We start from the raw sequence: 12,977 nt of genomic DNA on the forward strand, positions 1-12,977 counted from the left end.
TGCGGAGCGCTCCGGACGCGCAGGCCCAGCGGCCACGGCTCACGGGCCCAGCTGCTCCGCGGCACGTGGGATCCTCCCGGACCAGGGCACGAACCCGCGTCTCCTGCATCGGCAGGCGGACTCCCAACCACTGCGCCACCAGGGAAGCCCTATCATCATCTTTTTATTGACGGATCACACATATACAGCCTTTCCTCATCTAATGTTCCATACTTCCAGCAACGAATCCCCTTCTTCCGGGAACCCTTTAGATGCCTCTTTTTGGAAATGTCAGAATCACCTTAGACTCATCATATCCAAAAAAATTCATTATCATCCCTCTTAGGTCAGCTTATCTTCATGAAGTTCAATTTTTATTTATTTTTTATTGTTTACTTATTTGTTTTTGGCTACTGGGCGGTAACAGCATTTTTCTAGTCTCACACATGAGACCATCTGGGAGTCATCTAACTAACATCATGGTATGGAAGAAAGAAAGAATGAGTACTTGGCAGCAAGATAAAGTAATCTTGGCTCTGCCGCGTGTTAACTATGTAACCTAGCTAAGTAAGTTAATTCCTCTGTGCCTCAATTAGTCTCATCCATAAATTGGGCCTAATGCTGACCTCACAGGTTATCTGTAAGGATTAAGGAGACAGAAAACACAGGGAAACAGGAAGCACAACACTCTGGCACAGAGCATGTGCGTGTGTGCGTGCGTGCGTGCATGCCTGCGTGCGCACACGCACACGCACACACACACACGCACACACACACACACACACACAGAGAATATTTAAGACTTCGTGCCAGGAATTGTCACTCATACTTCAAATTCATCCCAGCCTCTTACTTCAATTTTCTTTTATTTGCACTGTGCCTCTTATACTCTCCACCTATCCAAACCTTACCTACACAGAAGGCTCAATTAGTGTATTCTTCATTTATATCAGCCGACTTTTTTCTCTTCTTTCTTTGAAATCATATTGCAATTTTGCAAGTATACAAAATTATACAATTTTGAACTTATTTGCTCTCTAGTCATCAGGAAGGTTTATTAGCCTAAGTGGTAGCCTCTATGAGTACAGTAAATCCTTAATCAATGACTACTCTTAAAAAAAACAAAAACAAACAAAAAAAACCCCAGATGTATGACCTTTGATAGGTCACTTTATGTCCCTGGCCCTCAATGTTCTAATCTGTTAAAAAAAAAATGTAGTATTTTCTCTAAAATCCTTTACATCAAAAGCATTCTGTCATGCTAAGTTGAGTTCTTAGATCATTTTCATAGAGATTAGAAAGAAAAAAGGAGTCCTTTTTGGGGTTTCCTTTCTCTCTGAATTTCCTCAGCCCTTTGTTCATTCCATTAATAAAGCGCTTACCTGGCCACATTAGATTAAGTACATGCCTACCCTGATAGATAGCAAATACCTTGACAGTAGGGCTTGTTTCAATTAATCTTTGTACCTGGGGTTACTGAAGACAGTATCTGTCACATAGTAGGCATTCAATATATATTTGCTAACTTGAAATTAATTAACTTAAGAGGTTTGAGATGGGCAAAGAATGTATAAGGCTATTTCCTTTGTACGGAACACAAGTACTCTCTCTAAAAAACCCTGTTCATTGCCACCACACTACCTTCTCACTGCTATAATATCTTGACATTACTCAAAATACTAAAATATAGGAAATAAAATAATCATCACCACCATACATGAAACTACTTCAAACAGAACAGACAAATTCAGCAAAGTACAATTAAATCATTTAGGACTTAAACGTCCACTTAAATTAAACAAGAAAAAAAGGAAATGCTTAATTTGGTAAATACAACTTTCCTATTAATTTAATAATTTGTATAATTTCAATAATTTCAAGTTGACAATGACATAAGAATTTCATCCTTCAAGAATTTCACCCTAATTAGAAAGTCTTCCCAAATAAAACTTGTCTTCAAAAAAAAAAAATTTCACCTTGAAATTTATTTTTTTAATTTCAAAAATTTAAAAAAATTTGAAAACTTAAAAAAACCCCAATAATCAGATTATAATACCTAAATACTTTACAGATTTGTTTCTTTCAGACAAACACTGGATTATACTCACAAAGACTTTACCTCTCCCTTACCAGGACCCTCGAATTTCAGACTGTATGAAGATGAAATAAGTATAAAAGCATTATCTTAGCCCTACCTTTTCATCATAAAACAGATTGATTCTGCCTTAGATGGATTCGTGTAGGTATCAATAACTGAAAAGTCTACATCCTTTAAAAAAAAAATTGAACTAAAGAAGTTTTGCAAGATAATTTATTCAAGAGTCCCAAAAGGCATGTGATAGTCATTCATGATTCTGTTGCAGTTCTAACGTGAATCACATGCATGGAGCGAGTTCACAACAAGAAAGCTGAGAATTCGTGTTGCAATGTTATCTCTAAACGTCGTCACACCAATACCCTTTACGACTTGCAGATTCTATACATTTGGGGTTAATGTTACTAAAATACTATTTTTATGTGGCATGAAATTTATTTTGGTGGCAAATTTTACTTTAATAGTTTTATACTTTGGTTTTGTGTTTACAGAATCATTAATGGCCTAAGAGATACTTAATATTTTTAGTTTTACTTTACTGGAATGGATTTTATAGGGAACATAATATGCTATGTTACATTTTTCCATCTGCAGTACACGAATGTCTCAGGACAAATCTCCTGCAGATATCAAGGGTCTACTGTAATTGTTTCCAGTCTGCCCACTGAAACTTAGCAAATGGGTAAATAATACCCTGGCCTCTCCGTTCTGACAGTGACTTGGGTTGGAGGGTTAATCACCACGAAGAGCTGAAGAGCTGAACCTTAAGTGTTAAGCTGGGCATAAATCCTAACCCACATCGTATGCATTTTTAACAATTGGCTCTTCAGGTCACTATGGGCCAAGCCAGGTCCATCGTCACTACACTGAACAGTGCTGGACCCTTATTTTTCACATTGTTATGAAGCTATGCTATCAAAAAGCATGGGTATAGGGGCAGATTCAAGCCCATGCCTTGTGCTGAATGCCATCACCCCTTCCCTTATCACATCACTTTCTAGAACTCTCTGCCCATCTAAAGGCAGATCAGAGGGTTTATCAGTGCGGACAACATAGGCTGTTTGGGCAGTGAATGTGGGTGTAGTGAGTGAATGGGTTAAAATTTAGAATTTTTGTGTGGTGAAAATTGAATAGTTCAATAGGTGAAAGTTAATTAAATCCATAATTCTACATAGGAAGACATTACTACAAACAGTTTTTTTCTTAGAAATTCAGAAAAAAAAATTGACAAGTGAGAGTTCAAGTATAATATAAAGGCCAATTTCAGAATGAGAAGCATCTCAATATTCCTCCAAAATGTAACCTCTATGTTGAAGAAATGGTTATTTCTCTCAGTAAAAGAATGATCATTAATTTTAAATCAGAGAATGGTTTATATTTTTAAAACAGTATATATTTCCTCAATTTAATACATGGAGATTCTATCAACGAGATTGAAACAGACTGACTATTTGAAATTTGAAAAGGGCAATGTCCACATTGTTCCCTTCGTACTGTAACAATGGCAGGTCAAACTTTTGTTCCTCTTGTCCTACAAACAATTTTCAAGCCCACGCTCAATAAATAAAATTGGTCTCAGCACTCCCAATCAGGGCTGCACAATCCCCTCAGTAGCAGACCTATGATAAATGGACTTATTTTCCCAAATCAAACACTTGAATTTAAATTCAGATGAGTTAATGCAAAGGTCAACATTGTAATCAGTTCTTTTGATCTTTATAGAATTTCTGGAGTAATACATAATAAATCTGAAACAAGGCAATTTGCAGCTCTGTATGTGTGGCTGGCAATAAAAATCTTAACGATCAGAGCCTTTATGTACTTAGGGAACGTTTTATAGTAATGGCTATGGTGAGAGCTTCAATGCATAAGAAACAATGGCAAGAGATAACCCTGAAAGCCTTGATTTCTTGATTGTTTCTACAATATATTTATATATGTATTTATATAAAAACTTAATGAACGCACATCTATGTTTAATGTATTTTTGAAATAGTCACCACTTTTATTACAAGCACCTAGTTTTGAGTTAAAATGTTGGACATAGAAATTGCTTAGGAGAAAAATTAGCATATCAGATTCAACCTAAACACTTTCAATATTTAAATTAGAATTACATTTCTTTGGGTTTGTTTTTTCACATTAAAATTTGGGGGGAGGTTAAGCTATTTAAAAGTAAATAGTATACTTCAATTTTATGAGTGAAAAGGAGAGTACAGCTAGAAAGGGGTTCGGGTGCTTTTTAAATGGAAATTGAAGGAAGTAAGGAAGGAGCATGGAAGGAAGAGGGGAAGGGAAAGAAAAGCAGAGGAAAAACAGCTAAATAGAAAGCAAGCAGAAAGACCTGAAGCTAAGTGCCACCTCTGTAGCTAAGCTACTGGGTGTCACTGGGCATATGGCTTCAGGCTGCCTGCTTCCCTTTAAGTGTCCTAGAACCTTCTGATAACAATTTATCCTAAAGCATTAGAGTCCTTGGTTTTTCAACAAAGCACTATATAATTATGGGTGGAATAACATGAAGTTTTATATTGATAGCAATGATAAATAATAGCCTGTTAAGTTTTTTTTAATTAATAAAAAAATTTTGGGGGGGGGTCATATAGCAGTAATTTCTCCTCTCTAAACAGTAAACCTATTCTGTCAACGTTATTACACCAAAGCTCTCAGTGCTTGCTCAATAGAGCTAGTCTTTGATCAATTCTGATTCTAGTTCATGAGAATACTTTGAAACATTCTGGTGGTAAAAAGTATTGATATTTTATTTGACTTAACATTCAAGATAAGCCTTTAATGAAATGAATAATATGAAAAAGCATTCTGATTTCTAGCAGAGAGGGACCCACTGTCTACAAAATTTGAAGCAGGTGTCCTCAAGGACTATGGAGCTGAAGGTGAAAATTAAAAAAAAAAAAAAAAATAGCCTCCAAGTGTCATCTTCTAGCTGTGCTTCCACAATCTCTCTCTTCGGGTCTACCTCAGAGGTAATTACCCCCAAATCTACTCTTGTTGGAGATTCTGACAATGAGGTTAAAATAGGGGCCTCCCACAAAGATTTATTGTAATTTGGTTTTCTGGAGACTCAATGAAAATACCAGTACTTAAGATACAAAATTGTTTTGTGTCCTTGGGGCACGACAGTTATGATTCCAACTGATCTAAACACTGCACGGGGTTTGGCTACACAGCCAGAACCTATAGAAATCTGGGACAAATACATTCCTCTGTAGCTTTTGCAATAAGTTCTTTCCTTCATAAGCAAATTTGATTTAGATCCATTAGCAACTTTTGCAACACTACTATACTGACATAACTTTCTATCATTCTAAGGTTTGCTATTTTAAGACAGAGAAGAAAAACATGACTTAGGAAAATCCTGTCAATTTCTTCTAAATTGTGACTTTATTTCCCCAATAAACCTTACACTGCTTCATAAAACTCTGATTCCACTGAACTCAAGACAATCCAGCGATAAGAAATGATTGGGTTTCTGTACTTCCTAAGACAAATCAGCAAGGCTCTTGTTTTTTTACCCCTGCAGTTTCAAATTTACAGTGTACAGATGTCCTGTCATAGCAGTTAAAAAGTACAGTCTTGTGAGTCACTAGGGGTCTGACAAGTTGAGCCTCTCAAAGCCTGACAGAACCAAAAGTCCTTGATCTGAGAAAAGGGATCATTCCACTGTTTCGGCAAGTTTCCACAAGGTAGCCTATATTCAGAAAACAAGCACACAAAAGCAGAAAATTTAAGCTTCCAAATTTTGTTCAACCTCATAAGTCCCTGAAAAACTGGTAATAGTTAGATACACACATATGGAGAAACTGCAATTCTCTTCTTAATCCATGCCGATGTTTACTTATCACTACAACGTGCAGGACCACGGGCTGAATAACTCATTACATCACATAATAATCTGATCTGCAAGCTCACTACACAAAACTTTCAGGTAAAACGATGCAGTGGAAGCTAAGAAGATCCAAGTTTCATTTGAATAACATGTTAAAACCTTTCGTAAGTAGTATTTTAGGTATTTCCATCTGGGCAGAGAGAAGCAGTTTCCCCTATGAAGACCAAACCTTCTGATTTTCTTATTTAATATGTCCTATGGTCCAACTACATCTTTCACGCTCAAAAATGATGTAAAAACTTTCTTTTTGGTAAAAAATTCTAAGGTGGGCTGTATATTATGAGGTCAAGAGGGTTTTGATTATACATATAAGCTTTGTTTCTTAAGGAATACTTGCTGGTTTTAAGCCTACTGGTTGGGTAAAACCATTTATTCCTTCTTTTAATAGTACTCTGTCTTTGTTTTTGTTTTTTTTTTCTCATGAGAATACCCTTCTCCCATCCTTAGAGTATGAGGTGTAGTGAAGCTGTGTCCATTTTCCAAGCCCACGCCTGGACATTCACAACTTCCAGCCCACGTCCACTGTATTTGGTTCAAAGATGTGAACCCGACCTAGTCAAAGTCATTAAGAATCAATTCTAGGATACTTTGGGAACTATTGGAAAGAGAAGATTCCTCTTTTCGAGGAGAAAGGGTGGGATAACAGATGTAAGCTACAAGCTTCCAGTGCCTGCAGCCATTTTGCCTCCACGAGGGCCTGCCCGAGAATGGAGTCAACCTGGGGTGGGGGGTTGGAGGGGGGCAGTGTATGAAGCAGAGCCAGAGATGGAAGGAGTAAGATTTGGTCCCAATGCCATGGTAAGCTTGTGCATCCAACACTGTAGTTCTCTGAGCCAGTAAGTTTCTTTTTTTTCAATTGCATAAGGCAGGCTGAATTGGGTTTCGGTTTCTTGCAACAAAAAGCCCTAAGGATCAATACTAACTTCCTGAAGTGGAAACTTCTGATGGTGCCTATGGTTTAGTATCTGCCCCGAGACTTGCCAACATGTTCTTTTCTTCTAAAGGCTTTTCCACTTTTCTCTAATCTTCAAGTTTTGTCTCTACTTTCTCACTGGCATCACAGGGCAAAAGAGTGTAGTGACGTTTGAGAGAAGCAGCCATGTGCACACCTCACTAAAAGCGTAATGCCATTCCCGAGCTTAAAACGCTGCTGCAGGTGGCATTTGGGGACAGGAAAGGGAATTAACATGGCCGAGTGCCTGCCACGGGCCCCAACACCGTTCTGCTTGCCTTATTTACCTCAGTTCCGTAACCTCTTTTTATATCTGTGTAGTTTTGTGAAGGAGACAGACACATTTCTTAGAGACTAAGAAATAGCTGGTCAGAGAATACAACTGATCAAAATTCAGGACAGAGCGATGGCTGAGCGTGTCCACTCTGAGCCATCAGAGGCAACATCGCTGCAAAGCGTGATTGTGTGAGTGTTTTCAATCCCCTCCATGGCTCAGTTTCCTCATTTGTGATGGAAAAGATACTTTGACTTATAGGAATAGTGTAACATCACATGTTTTCTATTGTGTGCTGCTAATAGCAAAGCCGGAAACTGAGCCAAGGTAAACAGAAATGAAAACATTCTACAAAAGTATATTTATTAAATGAACTGATACGAGGAAATGACCAGTTCAGCGCACAGTTTCATGGGATAAGAACAGGACAGAGAAGTCAAGAAGGGCCACAATTATAACTAAAGGCAAGAAACCAGATCAAGGATGATTCTCCTACCTTCATGTGGCTAAGACTGCATTGGTTCTGTAATGTAAACAGGCTGAAGTTAATACTTAGGATGTTAATATTTGGTGTTGTGTATGTATAGTTACACTTGAGTAACCATCTTTATGAAGTTATGAAAAAACGAACTCCAGGTATTCTGATATTAGACATTTGAACTGAGATATGAGACTGCAAATCAAAACTCACTTGCCGGGCTTCCCTGGTGGTGCAGTGGTTGACAATCTGCCTGCTAATGCAGGGAACACGGGTTCGAGCCCTGGTCTGGGAGGATCCCACATGCCACGGAGCAACTAAGCCCGTGCGCCACAACTACTGAGCCTGCGCATCTGGAGCCTGCGCTCTGCAACAGGAGAGGCCGCGACAGAGGCCCACGCACCGCGATGAAGAGTGGCCCCCGCTTGCCATAACTAGAGAAGGCCCTTGCACAGAAACGAAGACCCAACACAGCAAAAATAAATAAATAAATTAATAAACTCCTACCCCCAACATCTTCTAAAAAAAAAAAAACCGAACTCACTTGCCTACGAGCAACAGAGGGGCTAAGAGCGCCCTAATGTCTAGGCTTTCGTGGCCTCTGCGCATGCTTCATATGATGAAAATGCAATTGTGTTTAAAGTTACATAACATTTCACTCTGACCAAAACGCTATTCCTTTCCACTCAGTTCTTATTCTTTCACCAGATAAGAACAATTGGTGTACTGCCCCTTCTACTTTTTCCAAATTATTAGGCTTCCCTCGCTCCCCTTTCTTTCCTGTCTAAATCAGAGGTCAAAATTCTTTTGAAAAAAAGTTCAATTCCCTTTCTCACCTCTCCTTTCCACACACCCACCTAGCTAAGCTCTAGCGGTGAGCAAATCAAGACTTCTCCACACACCTGTACATTATCTCTCAACCAACCACATCCAGGCTGGTCACTGCTCTTGGAGAAAGCCGTGCAACTAGAAATGTTTGCTCAGGTGGGCAAGCCCAACGGTCTCGAATTAGCTCTCCCTTCAATTCTTCACAGAAGGCATTCCAAACGTTGGCAAGTCTCTTCAACCACTTCCCTGCCCTCTACTCCATCTGAGCGAACACACTTGCCTTCTATTTTACAATAAAATAGAAATTTGAACACTTTCTCACTTCCTGCCCTGAAACTGTAAACTTTCATCTACCCACCCCCCTCTGTCCCTCCCAGTCAAATGGAAGAAATGTCTTTCCTCCTCCGTAAGGCCAATTGCTCACCTGGGCTCGGGCTCCTGTCAACTTTCACAGAATTGGGAGCCTCACTCAGCTCAACAGCCCCTCTCTGTTGGGTTTTCTCGAACTTTCCTCCTCGACTGGAGCCTTCCCAACCGGCATTTAGGCGTACCCCCGGCACTCCTTTATGAAAAACAACCCTAACTCAGGACGGTGCAACTTTCCTTCTCTTTCTTCCCCTTCCAAGCCCAACTTCCTGAAACAGTCGTCAACTCATGTCTCCACGTCTTCACAGGGGACTAAAAACCTTAAATCTGGCTGAGATGGCCCAGCAGTCAGGGATTCTGGGGGGAACCCTCCAATTCAGAAATGTGACTGGAGAGCAACACGGAGGCGTTGTTTAGTCACAGCAGCAGTGCCACCGATGGCGACAGCGGCAGGAGCACGCGCGAGACCTTGGGAAGAGGACTGGCTGCTGAGAGTTTAGGGCGAGGTCCTGGCCTCTGCACTCCTGGTCATACAGGGCCCTGGGGCAGCACCCAGAGTCCAGCAGCATAAACATGCGTCTCTATGTTCTTCCTGCAGAAGGGCAAAGCAAAGGAAAAGGATTTTCCTAAGAAAATCAGATTTTCCCGATCAGAAATGATCTGTCCTTCACTGAATAGCTAAACACTTAACAAACAGTAATTTGATTTAATAGTTAGTTGTCTAAGACCTCCCTCTTGATTTTCGGCTTCTTGGAAGCAGGCTGTTTACCATTTTTCTCTGTGTAGCCTATAGCACCAGGCACAATTAGCTATAAGAAGAAGCCAGAGAACCACGAGGCCAAACTAGAATTCTGAGGGGCCCTGATGTATACCTAAACTATGTAAAGTACACAGAAAGCTTTATAAACTGTGACGCATCAGAAAAATATAAAACTACTTTACACTAGATTGTAATATATAATTTCCGAGTTCATGGATAAACGTTAACAGACATTTGTTAACTTACGAAGCCAACGATGCCGTTTCAATAACTTTCCCTGGTTAAAGAGCTAGACGAATGGGTGAAATGAATGGTGGGTCTGAATACATGCCAACTCTTATGGTCTTACTTGTGAAATAAAGATTCTCTTACCAGGGAGGTTTTACATGACAAAGGACAGTGAATGATTACACGTGCCGCAGAAACACTAAGAGACACCTGCTTGTCTGTATCTAGGCAAAATAAAAAATAACAGTCGTAAGAAGAATACTTTGAATATTTACAGGCTTTATAAAATGGATTCAAGAACTTATTCATTTAATTCAATTTTTTTATGAAACTTTTTTTTTTTTTTTTGCCTAGATTAGGAGAGATCGCAGTTTGGAGATGTTGCTCCATTCTTTTTAAAAAACAACAACAACAAAATCACTCTAAGAGTTAACACCTGAGGAGCTTTAACTGCCAGGCACAAATAAGCATTTATCTTTTATACCACTGCCTGTTCTTTTTCTCCTTCTACCCAAGCTTTGTCTAATAGTATCTAAATGACCTTCTTTCAAAATATTAAAATTTTGGTTTAATCTCTCCAGGTCTCTTCAAACAGCTCTGATCTAAGGCCACAGTCTTAGATGTTCAATGACAGAACCATTTACTGAGCACCTATTATGGGCTAGGCAACATGTGAGATATTAATTAATCTCAATTAATGACCAAATAGTAACTGATAACTCAGATAAATATGCTCAGTTTTTTTTTTTTTCAATTTAATTATAAATTTATGTTTCCCTTCAGGGTAGAGACTTTCTTCCCCTAGATATCTTTCTTCAAATATTAGAATATGTATTTCAGGACTGTCAGTCATATCTAACATTTGGGAAATGAAGATGGTAAATGCTGCTCTGGGATGAAAATGCTCCAGAAGCATTTAAGATATTCCTGCTACCGTGTATAGAAAGATCAGGATCCCCTGAGAAAAATTTACTTGATTTGATATCTTCCTTTTCCATCTTTGACCTTATGATACAAATGAGTGGCTCCATCCCATCCGAATTACAGCTCATACAAGACAGTTCCAAGAGAAAGAATGAAATGCTTATGGCCTCTTGTCATTCATTCACTAATTTGTTTATTCATTCATCATTCAACAAGCATTTACTGGTCACTTATATCCCTTGGTAAGATAAATCCACTCACAGCTATGTATGAGAATAAACAAGGAAAGAGTCAATTTAGATAAGTCACCGAGGTAAGGAATATATACAAAATACGGGAGAATTTCTTCATCAGCAAGAGAATCTAAAAACTAACTAGTCCTATGCAGATTTAGAGGAGTTAGAAAAAAGGAAAAGTTTAATGACTGAAAACTTTCACTGCCTTTAGGTTCACAGGTTAGTTGGGTGCAAAACAATCATGCTGTAGTTGAATGCCAATTGCTTTAAATTATGTGCAAACAAAATCAAACCTCATTTGCTTCTGATTAGTTCTTTAATGGGAAAGCTCTGCAAGGAATAACTGTCTATTCCCAGTCAGTTTCCTAGCTCCTAAATGCTCATCTCAAAAGTGCCCCTTTCTTCTCTCCCTGAATACTCGACATGTTCCTATTTTACCCTCCAGAATATGAGACTTCGAGGCAGCACAGTTTAGTGGCAAAAACCTAGGTTCTGTAGCAGAAAGACAAGGAAGGACCCACCATTTGTTAGCGGTGACACGGGGTAGGTTTTTAATCTCTCCAAGCCTAGGGTTCCTCAATGATTAATATCTATTTTTATAGGCTGTGATTACGATTGAAGGCATATGTAATTACCTAGCAAAAGACTTCCCATATAGTTGATGCTCAGTAAAAGGCAATAATAATAATAATAATTCCCACTGTTTCATTTATACACCAAATATTTATGGATACCTGCTCAGCGCTGGGTAGTGATCTGATTGCAGGGACACAGTGGTCATCAAAGTAGATAGTCACTGTCTTCAAAGTTGTGATTCCCATGAAGGGAGATCAACTATAATCACAGGAAAAAAATAAAACCATCTAAGACAGTGTTAAATACAAGCTGATTATGCTACCATCATTAATTTAAATTCTTTTCAGTGAAGCATATTCCTCTACAACTGAAAGTCAAACTTTCTTGTTATCTTCTTGGTTTAAAAAATGACCTAACAAAAATCTATCGATAAATAAAATGTGTTTAATACTTGCTTCAGAAACAGAAACCCACAAAGTAAAATTTACTTTCAAAAATAAAGCAGAGGGCTTCCCTGGTGGCGCAGTGGTTGAGAATCCGCCTGCCGATGCAGGGGACGCGGGTTCGTGCCCCGGTCCGGGAAGATCCCACATGCCGCGGAGCGGCTGGGCCCGTGAGCCATGGCCGCTGAGCTTGCGCGTCCGGAGCCTGTGCTCCGCAACGGGAGAGGCCACAACAGTGAGAGGCCCGCGTACCACAAAAAAAAAAAAAAAAAAAAAAAAAAGCAGAGCTTACTTTGCACTGGAAATAAACTAATTTTAAAAATGTGATTTTAAAACCATTTTTTTACTTCTATTGGCCAGTCAGAAATGACTGTCTGCTTTATGTAATCTCAATGAACAAATATTTTCACTATGAGAAATAAAATGTGATACTGAGCTGTAATTTTATAATTATATAGTATACTAATATAATTATTTAAATACATGTAGGAAGGCAAGTAAGACGTGTTAATTAAAATATGCAATTACATGATTAGTAAGTGCAATTACATAGCACACAATCAGAGATGCTATGGAGAATTTTTGCTTACATGGACAGATAATTTTTCACATACTTCTATGTTATATTATAAATCTCTAAAAAGATTCATAATTTGAAATAATATTGTATTTCAATTTACATCATTCTAGAATCCCCAACTTCTTAAGAAAATAAAACAAGAATTTTTCATTAATCATTAACAGAACAGAGAGAGAGAAGCCTGGACCAGTCAGAAGTACAAAGTACAGAAAAAGATGTTTGGTCAGGAAACAAAGTCTGCTCTCCTGTAGGCTGCACGGGTGTCCTACTTGGTGTCAGCGTTACCAAACAGCAAATACAGGGTCTCATAAATTAGTCCGTTTCCGTCTCAGTGTCAGTGAAGGAAAGGGTCTC

The 12,977-nt window shown here is 38.8% G+C and overlaps 1 protein-coding gene across 2 annotated transcripts in view; it reads right to left on the reverse strand.

Moving 5' to 3' along the window:
- Positions 1 to 12,977, reverse strand: part of GPATCH2 (G-patch domain containing 2) — a 171,142-nt gene that overhangs the window by 87,022 nt on the left and 71,143 nt on the right. The gene's annotated exons all lie outside the window — the stretch shown is intronic.

This window comes from Kogia breviceps, chromosome 1, assembly GCF_026419965.1.
Source record: "Kogia breviceps isolate mKogBre1 chromosome 1, mKogBre1 haplotype 1, whole genome shotgun sequence".
Lineage (NCBI taxonomy): Eukaryota > Metazoa > Chordata > Mammalia > Artiodactyla > Physeteridae > Kogia > Kogia breviceps.